Source organism: Haliotis asinina, unplaced genomic scaffold, assembly GCF_037392515.1.
Source record: "Haliotis asinina isolate JCU_RB_2024 unplaced genomic scaffold, JCU_Hal_asi_v2 scaffold_20, whole genome shotgun sequence".
In the NCBI taxonomy this organism is placed as follows: Eukaryota; Metazoa; Mollusca; class Gastropoda; order Lepetellida; family Haliotidae; genus Haliotis; species Haliotis asinina.
In genome coordinates, this window is record NW_027133892.1 from 952,358 (window position 1) to 975,702 (window position 23,345).

Genomic DNA, 23,345 nt, shown 5'->3' on the forward strand with positions numbered 1-23,345 from the left:
GTTATACGGCTTGGTAGGGCCTTCATTAATAAAAATGATCACTGAAGCGGGGAGAATACACCCTTTGATTAATGGGAGAATGTCGGCTGGTTATTGGTTATCACACAAATCTTGTGTCCAGTCCCTCTCTCAAAACCACCGAACACCCACTGACCCTTGACCACCTGAAATAGTACTTTCACTTACCAAACCTTTCCCAACAATGATGCCTGGCCCTCCTATCCTCTCAACAGGAGTGACTCCACAAAAATTGTACCCGTCATGAGTTGTTGAAAATCAAGTTGAGAGACCATACTCAGTCTGGGCGTCCATTGACGGACGATTCCGACTCCACTGATAAATCATTTTCAGTTCCGGTCAGTTTCAAGCACTCCATCATGCCAATATTGCCATTAGCAAACCAACTTCCATCTAGCAAGTATCACCCTAAATTTTGAAGTAATTCTTATCAAGGTCTGTGAAGCTCAATTGGTAGAGAGCGAGACTCTGACTAAAAGAGTCACGAGTTCGAAAATACTTGTGAAAATAATATGTGATGTCAAATCAATGTTGAAGGTTACTTCCGTCCAAATCATTACAATGAAATTATATTCAAAACTGTATATCCATACATATGCAAATCAAAACGATTCCAGTATCCTTTTCTCTATACACCTTTTGTGTTATAACATTTCCCTCTGTTATCCTTCAATCTTGCTCTGTTTCTAATAATTTCTTGTGATGTAATATGTTATTGTAAATACCTTTAGAGGTTTTTCAAGTGGAAAGTACTTATCCCCAATCCTTTTCTCATTGTGAATAAAATATGTGTGATCATTTGACATGGTGGGTATTCATTTGTGACTATCACTGTACTTTGGGTTTAGCCCTTACTCTATTTCAGTTTTGTATGTCTACCTTCATTAGGTCTTGCCACATGGAGTGAGTATGGCTTTACGGCACTTTCACCAATATTCCAGCAAAAGATAAAAGAGGGGGACATCAGAAACTGACTTCACACTTTGTACTCGTGTCCAGAATCAAATCTGGATCCTCGTCGTGACGACCGACCGTTTTAACCGCTAAGCTACTCCATCGGCCCCAATGTCAGTTTGAGGCTCGGGAGATGGACAGGCATGGGGACTGCGGCGTGTCTTGACTGGTGCTTGGATGCACTGGGTGATAAGTAATGCTGGAGAGGCGTCCTGTTGGTCAAAACTGTTTCCCACTAAATAGGACTTTATAGTGGCCATGTAACTCACTGTACAGTTCTCATCATTAAGCAGTTTCACTGTATCACTGGTAGTTAGTTGTACCATCAATGATCTATACATCATGCAGCCTCAATATTTTGACGCCAAAACCTGGAATCTTTTAGAAGAGCCATAGTCTTCAGTTAACATGATTATCACATATTTTTGTAATACTTTTTCATAGGAAGTTATGATAGCTAAGAATTAATGATACGAGATATAAATTGGCAAGAAATCGCTTGCAACGGCCACCATTGTGGTAAGTGGAGTTTAGTCACAGTATGGTGGCTGTGTGGAACTCGGCTCATAGGGTTTGAATCTGGTACAGGCACACCATTATCTAGTGGTGTAAAGTTTCCCTGATTCTAAGATACAGTCCAGATTACTGAAATGTACTAAGGTATCAGCTGACAATATAGCATCGTGATAGCTGGCCACTCACAAATCCGTTTTAGAACAAACATTCATATTGTGCTGCAATCCATATTATGAATAACCCTTATAATTATTCTGTAACATGAAACCTCTCACATTGTATGAGGGATTAAAAAAGATAATTTTTTGCGATCACCAGTTACTGCCCTGTATCAAGCAAACAAGACGAAATACTCAGTGAGAATGAAACTTCAATATATTCCGGCTGTCAAATCTATTTATAGGCCTCTCCAACAGATACACCTGCCAGCCGGCTGGACGTCAGGTAAACACGTGCATGTCGATTTCAGGGACATCAACTATCAGAAAATCAGAGCGAGTAGCAACAATGTTTGCCAAGTCGTGATAACATGTCTGACAGCCAGACTATCGGATACATACTTCTTTTCTTTTCTTTAATATCAAATATTTTTAGTCCGTGTTTCTGAAATTGATGAGGCACCCGTGGGAGTGACTGAGAAATGAACAAACAAGTAAACTATTCTGAAACAATATCAGACAGACTATGGAAATCAGTACATTCATTAAGTTTATGTGCTGTTTCCTAAACAAAAATACTGTTACGTGTTAGGAAGGACATGACAATTTAGTATTGGTTTTCAACTCTGCACTCGTCAATATTCCAGCGAAATCACGGCCGTCTGTAATTATCTTGAGTGGACCAGACAATCCAATGATCAGTTGTCTGCAACAATATCAGGAACCACCCATTTTCTATGTAACTTGACACGTTCGCGTTTACTGTGTACGATATAATCTTCTCAATTACATATCTACAGTTAAGTGTGAAAAGTGAATGAAGCTAAGGGCTTTAGTCAATTCTACAACTACATTCTCAAAAGATGCAGCTTTTTCAGGTTTCAGCATTCGAACTTCAATATAACAGTCAAATTTTATCAGTATGTTAAAAATCTGATTTCTCCTTCTTTAGCAAAATCTAATCTATCTTGGGAATTTTTTACGACAAAGAAAATGGCCAAATATTTTATTCCTTTTTGTAACAAAGGATATGCATTTTGTCATGCATACGGGTGCAGAAACCTAACATCGGGTGTCTTTTGTGCACGAAATTTCATTTAAGAAAATATTGCTTCTTGAGTAGTTGAAAAGAATAGATCTTTTCCCATTCCTGGCAGATATTTGTGATTTTTAAGCTGAATTTTGAAGTAAAACACAATCTTTTTCTCCTGTATACCAGACAAATGTCTTTCCTGTAACAGTTCCAGAAACGTATGAAATAATCAGTGATCTCTCATCTTGTGAAGGTGGAACTCCCTATCATGCTCATTAACAACTTTTGGTTCAGAGTGATAAACATGTGGCGTTAAGGTCAAGGAAATGAAGTAGAAAAGGTAAACATTTGCAAGCATTTGTATGGATGTCTTTTAAGTAACATCAATTAACAAAAGAAACAAACAATTTCCAAAAATATGTGTTTCTCTTTGCATTTGGAACGATAATTACAACACAAGGATGTTGTCTGAAATGGGAAAGTGAATCGTCATATTTTTTTTCTGAAAATACTTTTACAATTTGTCTCTTTTCTTGAACAGCTATTTTGTTTATTGGAAAGAACATCGGTGTTACTTCAAAGAAAAAATATCTTGATTAGTCACATATGTAAATAAAGTTAATTGGTGATGATCTAAAAGAAAAAATCAGTGAAACATTCATTTCTGTATGTCTTTCATAACTGGCAAAATGGGTATGACAAATACAGAGATCAATTTTGTTCACTTATTTGTGACTTTGACATCTTGAGGCAGATGATCAAAATTTGGATTCTTGTGTTAGTTGTAAACCTTTTTGATACATTTGTTACTTGTAAACCTGTCTGACAGTTTCATAAATTCATGACAAATACTGTCAAACGTGTCATTAAATATTTTTTTTCCCGAGTTCCTAAAGGAAAGTAATTTCAAGATGGTAACTGCTACGCTCATTGTTGTTTATTTAAAAGCACGAAGTCTATAGTTTTGTAATTCTTCTTTGTCTTCCACTTGTTCTGAAATGTCTTTAGGGTAACAAATAGGCAAAGTTCTAAAATATAGACTATATATTTTGGTCTACAAGTATGGTAAAAACAATACTTGTAGAAACTGATTGATATAAACATAGCCAATGCCACTGATGTATTCTTATCCTAACAAAATATACAATTGAATTGTCTTCTTTGTAACAAACATGTCATTGTTAGTCACCTATTTTGGAGATAACATGTAACTTTTACTACACTTCTGAGGTAAACACGCAAAGAACTTTTTCTTTCATCACAGATCGATCAAAGATTTTTTTACAATTAAATAGTTCTTCAAATTTGTTTCACATATTTTCTTTCCAATAACATAGAGTGTCTTTGGCATAATGATATTGTGTTTCATATAACAGGACTTGAAAGTAAATGTTTTAATATCTAAACAGTAAGACATTGTCAGAAATCAATCAGAAGTATCAAAATATTCTCTTCAAATCGCCTCCAGTGCAATATTTTTTATGAGACAGTTGAGGGGATATCAAGAACATTGAAAAGTACCAGCAGATTTCACGTTTTCATCTGACACAGTGTAGATCAGGTTTGTCTCATAAACATGCAATGATAGAACTGAATTTTTAAGTCTGTGTTTCAAAATGGCAGAGGCATTTTGAAGTCCCTGAGAAATTGACTCTTTGAAAGTATTCCAAATAAGTATGGTTTCTAAACTGTCACATTATGCTTCCAAACCATTACTAAACATATCTGAATTAAAAATAAAATAAAAACTTTCATTTTTTTCATGAACAATTAGGTAAAGTGCATTCTGTTCACAGCCATGTGCTTTGGTCAGTTTAGTAAGTCATCATTAAATAATAACATTATATTAACTGAGATTTTCCAGACCATTACTCTCCAGACTGTTACCAGTTAGGAAGGTAACGGTGAGGAAAGAAAAGTATTGGTTTGGAGTTTTTCTCCATTTAATGAACAATAATTGATGTTGTACTTGAAAAAAATCACCTTAAGGTTTCATGTATTTCAGATATTTATATGTTATCCTTAGTTTAAAAATTTTACCCAAAGAAAACAAACTGCACCCCGAAAAATAACAAAAATGATATTTAGGGTAAATGTCCAGAAACAAAATGGTGACGGTGTGGATGAAATTTATTTAAAGCAAAAATTTTGCTTTAAATAAATATAGATACTGAAAAAATGTTATCGTTTTGTCTATTGAATTTAGCTTGAAATCAGGAATGTTTTCAAGTTTGATTCTCTTATCTTTAAACTAAGAGCAAAAATAGTGTTGTAAGTAATGGCCCAGAAACTAGCTGGTAACGGTCTGTCAGGGTTTTCATTTAATTATGCCTTAAATAAATGTGTTCACTGAAAAAGTATAATCACTATATCTATTGAATTTTCCAGAAAATTAGGAAAGTCTTGGGGAACATTTCTTAAAAAAAGTTTGATTCTCTTTACTTTAAACCAAGAGCTAAAAAAATATTTTGGTAGCGGCCTAGAAATAAAATGGTAATGGTCTGGAAGGATTTTCATTTATTTATGACTTTAACAAATGTGTTCACTGATAAAACTGTTATTACTGTATTGAATTGACATTAAACTAGAAGCATTTTCCATAATTTTTTAAAGGTTGGTTCTCTCTTCTTTAAACAAACAGATAAAAACCTTTCGGTAGTGGTCTAGAAACATATGGTAATGGTTTGGAAGAATTTTCAGTTATATTATGCTTGAAACAAATGTGTTCACTGGAATAAAAACCCTGCAAAAAAGGAAGTGAGACATTGCATTTTTATTGCACAGTGGGTAAATGAAGGGAATTTAGCATTTAATCTACATTGAACTAAATATGCCCTTTCCTGATGGATTGAAAGTATTTCAATAGTACTGTCATGACTTTGTTTTATCTGACCAACCCTCAATCTGGGAAATCGGAGGAAAAATGTGATCAATTTTCATTTTGTTTTTCAGTTTAATAAGAAGACTGTCAGCGGGTCCGTAATACATGAAATATTAAAATTGATTTACCTCAAAACAGTATGCAGGAGTTCAGCAAATCATAAATCATGACGAATGTTCATTTAAATCACAAAACAAACCAAACAATTGGTAATATTTAAATAATTTTGAGACCATGTTTCCAGACCGTTACTGACTGTCCAGACCGTTACCTTATATTAGTCTACTTTTGAAACAATAACTTACGAAACATAAACCAGTTGAAAGAATAAAGGAAATTTTTTAACACTTGTACATTATGAACAATAATACTTGTGATCAGTATAAAAATATTAATGAATGTTAATGACTCTAGTTTGAGACAACAAAATAACTTTATGTTTTATAAGAAAAAATGCATTCTTGGATTAACTGTTTACAGTGACTAAAGAATATGAGAGTGTACTATCCTAAAGCCAGGTTTTTCAGGAAACTAAGACTTAAATATCAATCTTTCATTAGTGAAGTTTTTATAATAAGTTGGTTATTTATTGGACTGATATGAAAGGGTAACGGGCTGTAACTGTCTTGGTTTCCCTAATTATAATAACGGTAATATCTGCTGCCATAAAAGCGAAATTGCTTGTCGTAAGAGGCAGGCTCGACTTGGTTGACACGTCATTGGTTCCCACTTGCGCAGATCGATGCTCATGCTGTTGATCACTGAATTGTTTGGTCCAGACTATATTATTTACAGACTGCCGCCATATAGCTGGAATACTGGTGATTGCGGTGCAGAACTAAAATCACTCACTCACTCGCTGAACACGCTTTACTCTGAAAATGTTGCTTAAACTTTAACTTCATCTTGTCAGAATGTGCTGTCTCAATTACATCTTCAACGGAAAATAAATTTCTATTTCAAAATTTGAACTAAATCCATCTCAGTAAAGTATTATACCATGGTTTTAGTGCTTTTCTTTCTTTCATGTCAGCAAGGACTCCTTTAAATTAAAAAAAGTAAAAAATACCTAAACAAGAGAATTGCGATGAAGTTGGACAAAAGATGGCAGCCTAGTGACGTTCAACTTTGCTTGATAGCTCTCCGTATCTTGGATAAACCCACAATAATGGAGGGCGGTGGGAGTAGCCTAATGGTTAAAACGCTCGCTCGTCATGTTGGAAATCCAGGTTTGAATCCCTGCTGGGGTACCATGTGGAAGATTGACATGATACATGCAGCCTAAAATCATAGTCAACCCAAATATATATTGGACAAAAATTACCATAAAGTTCAAAAGTGTTGGGAACTGATAATTTAGTTGTTTCCATCTGAAAGAACAAAGTCACGCGTCATTGAAACACCTCCCTCATGCCGTTTGGAACAGAAAATTGCCCATTTGTCAACTGTAATGTACTTCTTATAATAAATAGGTTTCAGGTTTAATTTTCAAGTAGAGGCAAGTAGGGTGTCACACCTTTATCAGTCTCTGTACATGACAGAGTGGAAAACCGTTTCTCAAAACGGGAAGATTCTGTCATTGAAGGAAGGAGGTGAAGCACAAATGTTTCCACGTTGTTGCATTTTCAGTGCTGAATAGCTTTCTCATTCAAGATAATGACATAAAAACAGAGATGGAAATTCGTAACAATAACAAAAATTTTAGGTAGACTTTGTGACATACTTCAAGTAAGGAGTTTCAGAAAAGGGATGTTTTCCATTGCAGTTACATATGTTCACTATAGAGAATGGAGACAGCCAATACACTTTCCTCTTTATTAGAAATCGTTACTATACCATGAGTATTTGTTTGAATGAGGCCATACGTATCTCTACAAATGCCTTTGGTCAGCAAGCCTGGGCGTCTGAACAGAAGACACCCCGCACCGATTAACTGATCGACGGGTCATTCGGTGCAGCGGCAGTGAGCGCGAGAGACTCTATCAGTGACTGTCCCTCGCTGTGTTGCGTCCAGTCCACGCCTCGTCTTGAGCGAGTACTAGTGTACCTCTGTTCAGAACTCTTGTGTGGCTGTGTTCTCAACTGACATTTTATCGACCAAACATCACTTGTTTTTTCACTTGACTGGATTAGATACAATTTCTTTCAGTAGGCCCATAAAATACACCCTGTTTACTGTCAGTTACGTTCGTGCATACACATGTATCGGGGTTTGTGCATGAGATGGTGTCATTGCCACCGCTTGTACAAACTTCTAATGTCTCTATGCATGTACACGGAGTCTCTATACATTGTAATTAAGACGTGAAGCAGTGACCCGAGATTTAAACGTTATACATGTACACTGAAATGTCAGCGGGACCTTCGAAGCAGAATATTCACGTGTTTTCATTTATGTTCTATTTAGTGGAAAAAAATACCTCAAAATTGCGTGGATATCCAGGAGTATTAATCTCACTCTATCCATTTGGAGTAATGTTTACGACTAAGAGAGAATTGTTTTCACTCAGGACAGTTAAATTCACATACCTTAAGACAATTTAGAAGCCCCTCAGTTACATTGCAACAGGTATTTTGAATATGTTTTTAAATAATAATAATATTTCAAATCATGTTTTAAAGTTTTCTGTTTGAATATATGGATAGCCCTAAAAAGGGCCATGGTCCTGAAAAGGACCGTTGGGGGAACTTGTCAGGAGTCTCTGATGAAGGCTTCGAGTCCGTGCCGGTAGTCACCGTAGTTCCATGTAAGCTCAGCACCAGCACTTGCGTCCGTGATGGTGCACATCATGAACCTCCAACGCCGTGTCCCAGAACCCCCCAACTTATCCCATCTAATCTTACAATTTGGAGATTTCCAGCTGTGGTTCATGGTCCCCCCCCAAATTTTGATCAGGATGAATAACATCACCCTGAGAATTTCTATGGCCGTCCAAAACTAAATCCTTCCTACCATGACCACCAACCATGTTAACGAACCGAAAAGACAAATGTTGCCTATCATACTCTCGCAACCTGTCTTCTACCTCCCGTATGGATATGACCTGGCCAATGTATTCACATACATCCTCCCCCGCCCGGTAATCTCGAGAAGCAAAAACCCCTTTCCCAATTTCGGTGCTGACAGGTGCTATGAACGGACCGGAATCAGTAACCCCCCTCCCTTCCCTCTCCTGTACTGACCTGCGAGTAGCGTGCCCCCTCAAGGAATACCCCAATGGTTCTGCCAAAATGTCCCCTCCTTCACCCCCAAAGTTTCGACCAAACCTAATCTGCATGATACGATACCCACGGTGTGGAGATTGAACGTAGGTGAATCCTGCGTTGATGGCAACCGTCTTGAACTGGCTGGTGAATTCACGGCTTGGAACCGGGAGGCGAGCTTGTGAAGATTGGTGTCCGTCGTCCAGGCCTTGACTTTTGCGATATACTCTGCATGCAGATCTTGCGAAGGAATGACGTTCTCTTCGTTGATGGTGTAGAGTCTTGCAAACCTGGACAAGAACGGACAAAGGCAGGCACTTTCCTTTGGCTGGACAGAGAGACCCCGACGAAGTTCCCTTGCTCGTGGCATTTTGACAGTTCACGTTGTTGTCACAGTCAAGTGAGAGAGCGGAATGAAGTGCGGTCTGACAGTCTCAGTCTTATATAGTCGCGCCCAAACCGGAATGACTGACATCCATGATGTGGCGTCATCAGATTGGCCGGTGACAGAAAAATACGTTTCAGCACCACGCTCGAGGTTCCAGAAACAATGTTTCGAGAAATACCGGTTAATTCATGTTTTCATTTTATTGTACAGTAAATATGATGTGATCTCAATGACCAAAATAGAGAATATGATACCGTCTACAGATACTCTAAATTTAGGAATAGAAAGAACGTAACTTTCGACAGTTAGGTGGTTTTGGGTAAAACAATATTCAGTCAGTCAGCCATGTCTTCATAATTACAGGCGATCCAGGTTAGCAGTTCTCAGTTCTCAAAGGAGACATAATAAAATGGTAACAGTTGATAACAATACTATCGCAACTGCAACAGTTCCAAGTAAAGACCTAAAAAGGAATTGCTCTCAATCACATACCAGCAAACTAACTCACTGAGGGATGTACCCCACGATATATACATATATAGGTGGATAGATGGATAGTACAATAAATATAAGCACAACACTCAGACTGACACACACACACCCAACTCTCTCTCTTCTGTCATCCATGGTGCCCGTGTCCACTCGTCCCCTCAAACGAATCTGTCAAGTACAACGCGTTGAACAGTATTTCAGGTGTGGCACGGTGTGTCAGTGGGCTGTCAGGCAGGTTTTAGTGGGTTACAGCTTGTCTGAAACCGAGGAACGCGAGTTTGGTTGCTTTAAACCTGGGTCTAGATTTTCGAAGCTCTCCTAGCGCTAAGATTTTCGTAAGTGCCATACATTAACTTGCGACTATCTAAGAGAGCTTAAAATCTAGGCCCAGGCCACAAATTAGATGATCGCTGGTAATGGTGCCCAGTGACGTTTTCGCGTGGATTGGAAATGTGCCTGTCTACTGTGTCCCTCCCTCAGACAGAAGGGACGAGGGTACCCACATCCCTTCAACCAACTAATGGAGTGACATGTCCATGTGGATCCTTACCCCTCCCTCACAGCTATATTCCATGTGTATGGCGGCGATCTGTAAATAATTATAAACGAGAGTGGATCAGACAATCCGGTGATAATTGCAAAGCTGATTATGCTGTCCCGTGTCACTCTAAAACCATGTGATCAATCTTTCCATGGTGTGTTAACGCAACAAACACAGAAATAAATAGCGCAATGTGTATTGATTTGAAAGTAAATTGCTCTATAAATACCATACAGTCCTAGCACATGTGCAGCAGGAATGGTCTTTTCAAGTTTGATGCCTTAGCATGCATGTTACTGATACACAATATTTTTTTAGCTACTCTGTTGTTAAACACCATGTGCACCGAAATTCCAGAAATATGGCGGTGTTATGCGAGTTATGGAGTCTATACATCGCCTCTTGATATGCCATCAAAGCATACGTAATTCAAGGTAAATAAAATTAAGATTTTCAGCGTTAAAAATGTAACGTTTCTGTTTGTTTGGGCTTTGTTTGCTTTTTTATTGTAATTCATTTTCTTAACATACATACAGTACCGTTGTGATAGTGTTCATTGATAAAACAATCTAAATGTAATTTAAAGATGAAGGCAAACGAAACATAGAGTTGATTTTAACTGCTGCAAAACGTGCAGACTGAACCAACGTCGCCTCTCTCTTATTAAGTCTTTGCCCACAGGAAGTACCGCATGCGCAAAGCGAGAAACGGGAGATACGTGCATTTCATGTTTTGGATCACGTCACCGGAGGTTCCGTTTGGGCAACGCTGTAATAAGGATACTGAGCAATCACGCATGCACCAGTCTAAAATATACAATTCGTGATCTTGATTTTTTCCTCACAGGTAGTGATTACTTCAGTTTTCAAGATTATACATTAATTCATTAATACATTATCTTATGATAAGTTTACTTATTCATATTACGACAGTGAGTACTTACTAAATTTATTTCAGTACCCCAAGAAGATGTCATAAGATCTGTTGACAAACATATCATTACTTTTTAGATCTAACGTAATTTCCAGCATTCAGACAAGAAATATAGCAAATATTTACGACCGAAGTACATACCACTTGTTCCACATTTAAATTACAATGATTGAAAAATTATAGACCCATTTCCATGAAACACGGTGATAGAGGCTATTGTTACAATGTTCCGGGGGGGGGAGGGGGGAGGTAACTAAAAAACACAGCACGACAAACCATGACATCCTGGGGTTATTTTATAGTTGAGTTGAGTTTTAACATCACATCGGCATTATTACAGCCCTATAATGTCGAGATTCACGTTTGCATTTATTACCGTTCTAGGTCAAAAACAGTTTGGTTCATAAACATAAATGTCCATTTCACTACCATTTAAAACAGAGAAAATGCCATAGCACTAAATACAAATGCAAGCAAGTCGTTTTTCTATAAATAGTGGCAAACGATATAAATAGGTATAATTTATAGATGTAAATAGGACGTGGTGAACATTGGGACTTGTACATCGTATTATGTGGGGGAACAAACAGTAAACTTAGTCTCAGTGTGTTTCGTTACACTTCACCACCAGTAGTGTTTTTTCACCAGTAGTGGAAAGTAACGAAAAGTACTGAGGATAAGTTTACTTGTACTGATTTTGATATATATCAGTTGACAGACTGTAATTGGCGAGTAAAATGAGTTACATGCTGATGAAAACTGGTCTCGGCCAGCGGCTGCGTGTAGGAGGCGTATTTTCTTTCGAAATGATTAATCATTCTGGCAATTCACGTCCGTCTAAGATACTAGCAGAAACTAGTGAAACTGAAGTATGTTGTTTACGTTTTCCCTCTAAATTCCCATCGTAACTTTATGACAACCGTGAACACAACCACATACTCAAGTTACAGATCGTTTCGAGATCTAGAAATAGATTGTCAACACTGCGCGAGGAGCCTTCAGTTCGATCTTTTATCCGATGTTCAAGTTTAGTTCAGGTCATTAATGTGAAATTATGGGTTTATGTCTTTGATTAACAAAGCAGGAAAATATTTACATACTAGTAGATGCATCTGGACACACCCAGCAGCTAATCTTAGCAAATCTCCGTAATACTCTTCAAATTACTACACCATCCTAAAATGACACTTAACATACGGAAATACATTTTTTTTAATCATCCTCTTGAATTTATTTTTCTGTGTGTACATTGTTGTGGAATCCTAGTTTACAAACTTCCACAATACTGGACGTCATGAACTGCCAGCGTTTGCGTTCAGGTATGCAACACCACCATAACACAAAGAAGATCCAAGATACACACTGTATCTGTACACTGACCCATCTTCCAGAAACAATAAATCTCTGAACAGAGGACCCACAGTTACCAAAACAATGAACTAGGTTTCTTCAGAGATAATTACTAATGGACATAAGGTGCAAAGAATTATATGTTAAAGTTCAATAATATTACACATGGGCATCGTTGCTTCTTCAACAATGATACTAGCAATATTTGTTTGATTATATCTATCCCTAGAGGACATAGCACGAAATCTGATCTATTTCCTCTCCTGGAATACTTTGTAATGTCAGCGAAAACATGTTAAAGTTGTTTCAATATGTGGTAAAAGTCATAACAAAACTTTAGTAAATTGCCATACAGCATTCGCACCCTGCAAACCAGGGTGTAATTTAATATGAAGCTGATTTTCCAAATAACCATGTGTCAACAAACCATTCATCTTAATAAACAAGACTTTGGCTCAGTCATTAGCAACCTCAAAAGCGGGGAATTTCTAGGAAGCATTACATCAAATCTAGGTTAAATGTATGTTTCAATATTCATTCCAGTTACATGAATAGTCAACTGAGATTTTGTAAGTCATTCTGTTCCAAGACTGACTAATGTCAGGCCAAGGTGTGGCCAAAACGTAACATTTGCTGTTGTCTTTTTTTCAAACTCTCTGGATGTTGAAATATAAAAAAAAGTTGAGTTACAATACGAGTAACTACTTCCAGACTAATCTTATTACTTTTTTAAAAAACATCTTAAATAAGGAGCCATGGAACTAAATTAGTGCCAAGTTATTGCTCTGCCATGACATGTCTGTAGTGTTGTGTAAGTATGCCTGGTTCTGCTTTCAAACCACATGAATCTGATATGTCAATCAGTTAGGTATAATTATTTCTAACTGTTTATATAATCTTACTATGTTTACTAAAGGATGCAAGATTCTTAAAAGATATCTTGCTATCAATTTTAATGACTGTAATATTCCTAAAGTATACCAATGTACCTTACCTGCATGAACAAATTTATGTTTTGCAAAAGTTAAAAACAAATACAATTTCCTCCAATATTCCACGAAGTCACTATTCTTCTCGCGTGGTTTTTACATCGATCAACATCTCTTTATGGAAATTCCAAAATATTTAAGGCGTGGTTACACACTGTCCTTTCAATACAAAATATTACTCGTAAAATATTTTGAGCTATTAACAGATAGTGTACTGCTGAGTAGCCCTTCAGATTGGGCTTTTGAAACTTGACAACATCATAAAATATGTGACAAATTTAAGAATATGTAAGATCGAAGGCAACCATATCCATCTCATTGTTCTTTAATGTAACACGTTTTGCCATGTTGGTCGTCCCTAACCGAAATCACATCGCTGTCAGATTTGTTTACATTGTGTCACGGCCTTCTCGCCTGTCTCGTCTCAGCTTTGTGATCTACAGCATCAATGCCCGGAACGTTAAGCAAAAACAAGTTTGTAGCTGTCCTTGTTTATAACACTTGCAAAGCCTTAAAATTCTAGCTGTTGTCATCTAATTGGTAATGTTTTTTTACTCATATGCAAAAGTGTGGAAATTCATGCAAATTCTCAACTTCGAGCAGGCGTAGGTTTCGAGGACGATGGTGCTGATTGACTGATCATGAGGCCTATCGCATTCCTTGATCCACCTCAAGTTTTTTTGGTCTTCACCCAAGTGAACTTTTTTTTAAATTATATAGACAAAAAAAACAATATGACAATATTCTGCGGAGTTAGGGTGTTTCTCCGATTATTTGATTTTGAGTTAGAGTGCGATCAATTCATTGGGGAGATTTTCACTCGAACGGACTGTAACGACTGTAGCTTGCCCTGCGTCACATTTTCATAGGGTTCATAAAAATGTCGCATCTTAGCGAGAATGTAATGAATTTCAATTTGCAAGATATCAAACTGTAGTCAATTGGATGTGAAACAGTTTTGCTGCATTTTATATATATGTGTACATGAATAATTACCTCACTATTACAACACATTACAAGAGTATCCCAGCAGCGCCAAATTAGGGCTACAACATTTCACAGTAACCAGTGAGTTAGGTTTCACGCCGCACTCAGCAATAGTTCAGTAATATGGGAGCGGTCTGTAAATAACCAAGTCTGGACCAGACAATCCAGTGATCTACAGCAGGAGCATTGATCTGCGCATATTGGGAACCGATGGCATGTGTCAACCAAGTCAGCGAGCCTGACCCGATCATGTTAGTCGCCTCTTACTACAAGCATATGTGTTGCTTCACAGTAACAAACTTACTGACTTTCTAAGTAATCCTATCACAAACACACTGTAATGGACGCTTCAGTTGGGGTCTTTTCTTAACAGTATAAGAAAAGGTAGCCACGGGGACTCTCCGTGAAGTCGAAGACCGTCAGTATTGCTCATGAGCCAATTATTATTGTCATTTTCATAATCATTTGTCCTTCGCCGTCAATATTAGTCTCCTCAATCAGGAATACATGATTGTCTTACTGTGTCTGAACAATTGCGGGGTGGGCCGTGGGACAGCCTAGTGGTTAAAACATTAGCGCGTCATCGACGAAAACCGACGTTCGAATCCCCATCTCTGGTGTCCCTTTGTTCTATAGGCGTTGAAAAACCAGCGACTGACTGATAAATATTGGATACTGGATAAAATACTGGACATGTATAAGCCTACACATGTAGCGTGAAACCCACCACAAAATATGCAATTAAACTACACTGAAATATAAAAAAGGTGAACGACCTCTTTTCCCTCCTTTCAGTTACATGGGCCTCCATATCACACTGTCGTTAGTTAATTAAACGAAATTAAAAAATAGCCGCTCACTCTTTCAAGAAATGTTCTTGCTCAAGAAAGTATTGAAGCAAGAGTGACATTAAAATTCCAAACATTAAAAACGCAAAATAGTCTATAATATTTCAACACTTTCAGAAGTTGTGAGACATCAACACTATATTTGTAGACATGGCACGTGTCCGGAATGTTATTTTCAAACAGGGCGAAAATTAATTAGATGTGTTCTCAACTGACATTTTTTTAACGTTGTAATAACATTTTACTCACATTTTGCGCATTTGTGACATATATGAAATTCTGCGAAAACCTTTTCCGTAATACTTAAAATTCTGCGAAAACCTTTTCCTTAATATTTAACAAAGACTATTTTACAACCTTACGAAAATATTTGGAAAATTGGATTTTTGTGACATTCACTGGGAGGAGTAGTTTAGACAGTGATGAGTTTTAAAACAGTGATTACTGGTAAATAAATATGTTGAATTTTTAACAAATAGCAATATTTGGGACGCTGCGAGAGACCAAACTTACAATATTAGACATAGACACGGCCTCATCACTGCACCAGAATAAATAAGTACGAGCCCTCAGTCGATCAGAACCCCGTGACGTCAGAACAGGCGATGCTGACGTCATGGCATTTGTACTTGAACTCTGACCTTGGTGCGGTGGCCGGTTAGAGAGTCACTTGATGTGACCACATTTCAGAGGACTTTTGCCAGAAAACTTGTAAACTTTAGACGTTATTTTCTACCCAGTGAGTCAGTCTATGTTATACAATTTGTAGTGTAACAACTGCCATACTTTTTCTCCTATTTTCCGAGTATTAATGTAGACATGGGGTGATCTTTAAAAGGAGCTAGATACTTAAAAAGAGTTATATAACGCTGAACGTTCGATCTATCAAGTCACGTGACCAGCGCCATAGTTGAGAACCGACGAGGGGTCCACAGTCAGGTGATAACAAGTTCGACCACAAGACACGTCTCATATGGATAGGATGGAAAAAGAGATCGAAAATGACATTACTCTAAACTACAGTCTGTAAATAAGTAAACTAATTAATTAAGAGTTTAATCTAAACTGGGACCGGAGGACTTCATCCTTCATGGAAATGCTTTTTCTCTAGATTTAGATGACATGGTAGATATAAATTATGAAGTTAAATAATGTATTTAGTGTTCTTCCTAACCCAGATTCGGAAGTTATAACTTCCAGGACAAATGCTACAAATTTAAATGGTACCATAAACCTGACAAAATTAAGAGAGGCCTAGCTGCCAAATTGGTGTCACCTCTTCATGTATAATCTCCCAAAGCTTAGTGCTGGCAATGTTTTTCATTATAATTGTCAATATTTGAAAGAGGACTGCCTCCCTCTGATTGACAATAGATGTTATAGAGAAGTTTTTAGTGCATGGTGGCATTTTATATCTCAAAGCCATTCTAACCATGACATAGATGATATACTTTCAGAAAGTCTATGGTACATCAAAAACAATTATGTTGGAGGTAAACCAATGGCTTGACAAAGGGGTGCGATGTAAAACGACCTATTTCATTCTAGCATCAAAATACACCCTTCTGAAAACTTTGTAAGACTTTTCAAGCTGAAAACTGACTTTGTTAATGTGTGAGTCTTATTTTATCAATAAAAATATTTGAAATCACTCAATATACCTTTTGAAAACCTGTTTAAAATACCATTTCCAACTCTACCAACAAGTAATAAACACCTCCCTAAAGATGTACAGGGGGCACAACGCTCTTACAAAATATTTTTGACTGACGCTACTTACAGAAAATGGACATTGCCAAAATGGGAACAAAATGTTTTTAACTAATGAAGGGCTATCCCATGGCTGGAAAAACCATAATAAGATTCCTTTCAGATGTACAAATGACGCTAAATTGCAGTGGTTCTAATCTGCAATAATACATCACATCTTGCCAACAAATGCACTGCTGTCTAACTGGTGGATATGAAGACAACTCAAAATGCAGCTTCTGTCAACACAAAAGTGTGTTACATGATCACATTTTTCGCTCTTGTAACATCACACATCTGGCAAAAACTTGAAATCTGGCTTAAATGTAAAGCACATATCAATATTAAAATACCACAAAGAGGTACTTCTTGGTACTCCCGATAAAAATAATGATCCTCTAAACATTATTATCAGTATCTTCAAGAACATCATTTTTGGAAGCAGATTTTCTTTTTAAAAAAAAGTGTCACAAAAAAAGTTTGACAATTCATTTCACATTTATAACACTGGTGAGTGAGTGAATTTAGCTTTGTACCACACCCAGCGACATTCCGGCCATATGGCAATTGACTGTAAATACTTAAGTGAGTGTGGGCCAGACAATCCAGTGATCAAGAGCAAGATCTTTGATCTACGTATGTGAACCAATGCCACGTGTCAACAAAGTCAGCGAGCCGTACCAACCGTTCCCGTTAATCTCCTATTACGACAAGCAGGGGTTACTCAAGATGAATATTCTAACCCGAACCTTCACGGGTCTAAAACTAGAAACTAGTAAATATATGTTATTTTTGTTTTTGTTGCAATGAGCTGTAGCTGAGAAAGGTGGTCAAAAGAGCATGCATAACGGTTCTGTTCCGCCTTGTGTTCTCTGCAGTCTTGGGTCCGAGTTCCCTGAAACGGACGAGTTCTACAGGTTAAGTGTTCTGACCACCATGACTGCAATATAAACCCAAAACATAACACATTTATCGATTGGTTCAAAAGGTGACTCTCGTTTGGGTGTTTAGCACTGAAATGTACCTTGTGATGATCGCTACCCCGCACACTTTCATACCAGTCGATAAAATCTAATAACGTCACAGTGCTTACACGAGTGGAACCAAGACGAGGAAGAGAAGTGTCTTGCCGCACAGCTCTCTTCGATGCAAAGTGTTCGATGTAATCAGGGATAACGATGAATTCCATCTTGTAAAAGAGAACGTTTATGGCTTAATGGTCTCAGTGTACTTTTTATTGTTTCTGACTTTGAACTGTGTTAATGTAACATGACTGTTTTACCCGTACTGGATACTTTTCGCAGACTTCCCAGTGTTCGACCGTCTAAAAGTAAATTCATTCCAAAGAAATTCAGTTCAGTGTAAAGAAAAAAATGGAAACATTCAAAATTAGAAATATGAATAATAAAAATTATCTTTTAAATCAACAAAACAGTTACTTCCAGTTACAGTTGTTTTGTTTCACATGGGCAGATTGTGTGTTGGGGGGGAAAGGTTATCCAGTCATGTATTGATCGTTCCAATCTACTAGCATTATTCTTTCCTGCATCTTGTTGCATTGGTACGACCCTTCACAAAGGCAATTGACAACCAGAGAGAAATTCAAAGAAAGGACACTATAAACATTTCTTGATTTCTACCTCCAGCAGTATACATTTTGTTTGTTTGCTTTTGTTTTGATATTTTTCAGACAAAACTTTTCAGAAAATAATTTGACGTTTAAAACAGAGGCAGATTTTGTTGCTTTTTTTCAAGTTGTAATCATCGAGCAATGCCTGTTGTGACTGTAGACTGTCTAGTTCCTCATCAACATCCTTGTTGCATGACATCATAATAGAAGCACCTTTTAATATCCATTAGCAATCTATGTTACAAGCAGGGTCGACTGTACAGTTTTGATTTTATTATAGGCATAAGTTTCCCCGCAGTATTACAGCTAGCTGTACGATATGATCTGAAGAATCGAGTCTGGACCAGACAATACAGTGATTGTCACCATGCGAGGTCAGAGCATGTGTTTAGGAATCTCTATTAAAAGACAGACTAATAAAGGACTATATGTGGTGCTTGGCACGCTCAGGTACTGTGAAACAAACGCGATTTTGAACGTGGTAGGGACATTAAATATCTTCACATTTTCGAAATTGGTTTTGCCACATACTTTCGTAATTTTGACTTGTTGGAATGCTGTAATAATGCCAAACATGACATTCTGAATGTCTTAAAATATCCGTTAGCGAAATAACACATTCTGCTACATAGTCAAAACCTTTTACAAGCTGGGTGATGGCTTCAATCAGCGGTACAGCCTACTAATCGTGGATACCACGAAATATAACGACTGTCTACCTTGAATCTTACCAACTATAGGTACTAAAGTTTGCGCATGTTTGGAATGTGTACATAACAGGGCATTAATTTTTTTTTTTTTTTTTCATATTTTTTTAAAGATTATTTTGTTACTCACTGATCATTCTGTGCAAGTAGTCCTGGAGCTACTAAGAATTCTGCCAAATGCTTCCAAATGTACGCCAAGAGGAATCAGGGCCATACTGTTGGTGGGTTTTTTTTATTTGAAAATCACCTATTTTTAAATAACGTTTTTAATCAGTAGTAATTTATATAGACTTGAAAGGTGTTTTGAAACATGCTTATTATTTTATGTAACTGTGTCAGAAACACTTTACATTTTTCTTGAGCCTACACCAAGCTGTGCAGAGGTGTCCAGCAAAGACAGAAAGAGTGACTGAGTTGCTGTTTCACTGATAGAGCCCAAAGTAAATTCAGTTAGAAGAATATGTTGCTTTCTACGTGGCAGTATTTTTAGATTTCTACAAACGTTTCAGGATAGGTGAAACATTTTGAGGAATTAAACTGATGTTGATCCAACATTGGGCCAAGGTTTCTTTGCCGATGCTGGGCCAACGTTGACCGGCAGCTATGAGAACCTACAGACCTTAGCAGCTGCTGGCCCTGATTAAACTCTCCCAGAACTCAATAAAATACAACAACGGAACCAACTGTTTAAAACATGATTCATTACGGAAAATACAACACTAAAAATTTACTGCAAAACAAAAGGACTCCTACAAGCTTGAAACTGCAAGTCCAACATGAAATGGATTTACCACGACCAGCCGGCAACAAATTCAAGGTGGTGAAGATGATCAAGTGACGTATGTTATCATCTGACTCAATACAAACACATGAATGGAACCAGAAAATTCAGCCATGAGTCCACTTGTGTATAAAGTATTGACTGACTTGGCCATAAATTATTTTCTTTATCATACTTGTACAGTGGTAAACATACATCTAGGACACATACATTTTATATCAATGTTATGATTAGGAAATCCAAGTACAAATGTAATTTCAGTTATTTTGTTTGTATTTACATCCATGTTCATGTGGAATTTAACTTAACTTTAACTCTGTGGGGAAAATAGTATTCAGCAGGCAGGAAACAACAGGTACCATATCTTCACATATTTTGGTCTGACGCGGTTGGAGATTGATGCTCTATCACCATTACACCATGGGGGCGGTTCACACGAAGGAAGAAAGGTAGCGACTGATACCTGGTTTGATCCATCAACTCTTAAAACACACACAGTCTTGTTGTTCATGGAGAAAAAACGCTCACTCATATTTATCAACCACTGGATTGCTTGAACAAGGTTCTGTTAAACATTTCTAAATCCTATCATGAATCTAGCCATCAATTATATATATATATATCCAATTGTCTTGTCCTGTTAAACAAAAGGATTAACGAAATTATCCTTAACCTTTTAAGCCTGCTGAATAAATTTCAGCAGAAGGCGTTGTAAAGTGGGTGGGTGATTTCAAACAGTTGGTGTGCCATTTAAAAACGTGACAAGGGAACCAATATTTTCAACATTAATTATAGATAGAAAAAGAAACCTAACTGTAAAAAAAAATCCAAATGTTTTCAAACACACAGGGGTTAAGGCCAGCGCGAACTTAAAATTGTAAATATTCGCGAAGTTCCCTGAATTACGTGGTGGTAGGTGGAATGTGTTCCGTATCAGGAACCTGTTGAAATCAGCGCTTGTTGCTTCAATCCATCAATTCTCCAATATCTCAAATATAGCGGAGTTGAAATTAATATTTTCTCATTGGATGGCACCGACGCGAAGGCAAATTATGAAATGTAACAGGGATATATCGTAAGAAAATTGTCGTCAAAATACATTGATTAATGATTAATTAAGGATATTTGTATTTAATTTAGGGTTACTAACTTACTAATACATGAATTATGTATAAAAGTAACCTCTTGCTGTATAGATTGTATAACATACTGCAGTTCTAGGTGTCACAAGATATTCAACGTCATGATCTAAATTGATCATAAATTTATTTGCGTACAACATGAAGTATATCATATATATTTCAGTGATTTCGTCAAGTTAAAGATATTAATATCAGTAGTTTTCCTCTCTTACTTTAATTATGTTCAAAACTCCAACTGGCCTTCATTAAAATATATTCGTGATTTATAACAAGCATTCATGAATTCGGATAATAATTAACGCATGGTAAATTGTGAGTAAGTGTAATTAGCACTCTCCCAGTCTCAAGCAGGTGGAGCGATGGGGGTGTCATAGTTGTAAACTGTTCGCTCGTCACGCCGAAGACTCGGGTTCGATTTCCTACATGTTACAAGTTCTGATGTTTCTCGTCGTGATATTGCTGGAATGTTGCTTAACCAAAAACCAAACTCATTCGTTCATTAAGAAACATAAACGGAAACAGTGTATGGACACTGATTGTTTATTCTGATATATTTATTAATATTTTATATGGAAAGATCACAGATATCAATTTCCAATTTTGTGTGGTTCCTGTGTACACTGCGACCGCCTTGTCTGTCCAATTAAAACGCAAATCAGTATTTTAAAGTACTGCTCTTGAAACAATAGGAAATCATATTTACATTACATGTTCGGGAGTCCGAAGGTTTATACCGTATTTTATTAACAGCTAAAAGGAATGTGTTATCACTTAATTAATTATTTAATGTTCTCAATGAACAATGTATTTTTTGTCTGGGTGGCATTTTCGAAATGTGTTCAACGAATTGAAAACACTACTAGAATACTTCCTCCCATATACGGGAGGAAAACATCACAGAAGAAAAACAACTACAACAAAACAACAGCAACAACGACGCCGTTTTAAATAAATAAATAGATCAGAAGATATATATAATTCCAACGTTGGGACAATGAATGCGACGTACCAGTTATATTCGGACAATTGACGTCAGGCCCGTTGACTTCCATGTTATGTCAGTGTTGTATGCATACTTTTCATGAATTGAGTTTGGGACGGATGTTTCTAAAATTTGACAGGAAATTTTGAAGTTATATAAGCACTGCGCACACAATTTCAGGTTATAAAAACATGTATTGTTCCACAATGGACAATCACAAAGGCAGTCATGTTAATTAGTTCACGGTACTGTGTATGTTTGTTAAATTGTTGCCTTTCGATAAATAAACAACGGAAAATTAAGTAGAATTTTGTGACTGAAGTGGAGATGATTTCTCACAAATGTGCAAAATTTGACTTAATTGGATCTTTAAATTAGTAACAAAATATTTATGCTACATTAAGTAACACTTAAGCTTTTAAAAAAAAAAGTATGCAAATATCATTGGCATGGATCGGTCGATCCAGTTCTTTCAAAAACAGAGGTCATGAGGCAGAACTGTTAACGATTCATCACCTTCAATTTTTCGGCAATCGAATTGTTTATCTCTTAAATTTCTTGTAAATGAATGTGTTAGGATCGCTAATTATATTCTCGCATATCAACAACTGGGTTTTACCGTAAACAACGTGTTTTTTATTACGCTAATATATCTAACAACGTTGCATAGCTTTATAGCAACATTGTTACAGCACACAAGCGAGCGGGCTGCAAGCCACTGTCGGCTTGCCAACTGTAGCAACTGACGGACCGATGGCGTCGTGTTATCTGGGGTTGGCAGCAACTGAGGCGCACCCGCCTGACAGCGGAACATGTCCATCTCGCACCATAGTCAGTGATGAGAGTGTACCTTGCAGCCCGGGTAGGAACTTACTCTTTGTGTGAGTGTTAGGAATCCAAATTAATGTTATTAGATAAATTTCTTTACAAAATATACATTATTGTCAGAAATAACGTTATGTTTACTTCAGGTATTCAGTAATTCTGTTGGAAGAGCCTTGCAAGTGTTTGGGTTACCTGAATGTCAAGAAACGGCAAAATTTGTCCTTTTGATGGATAAGT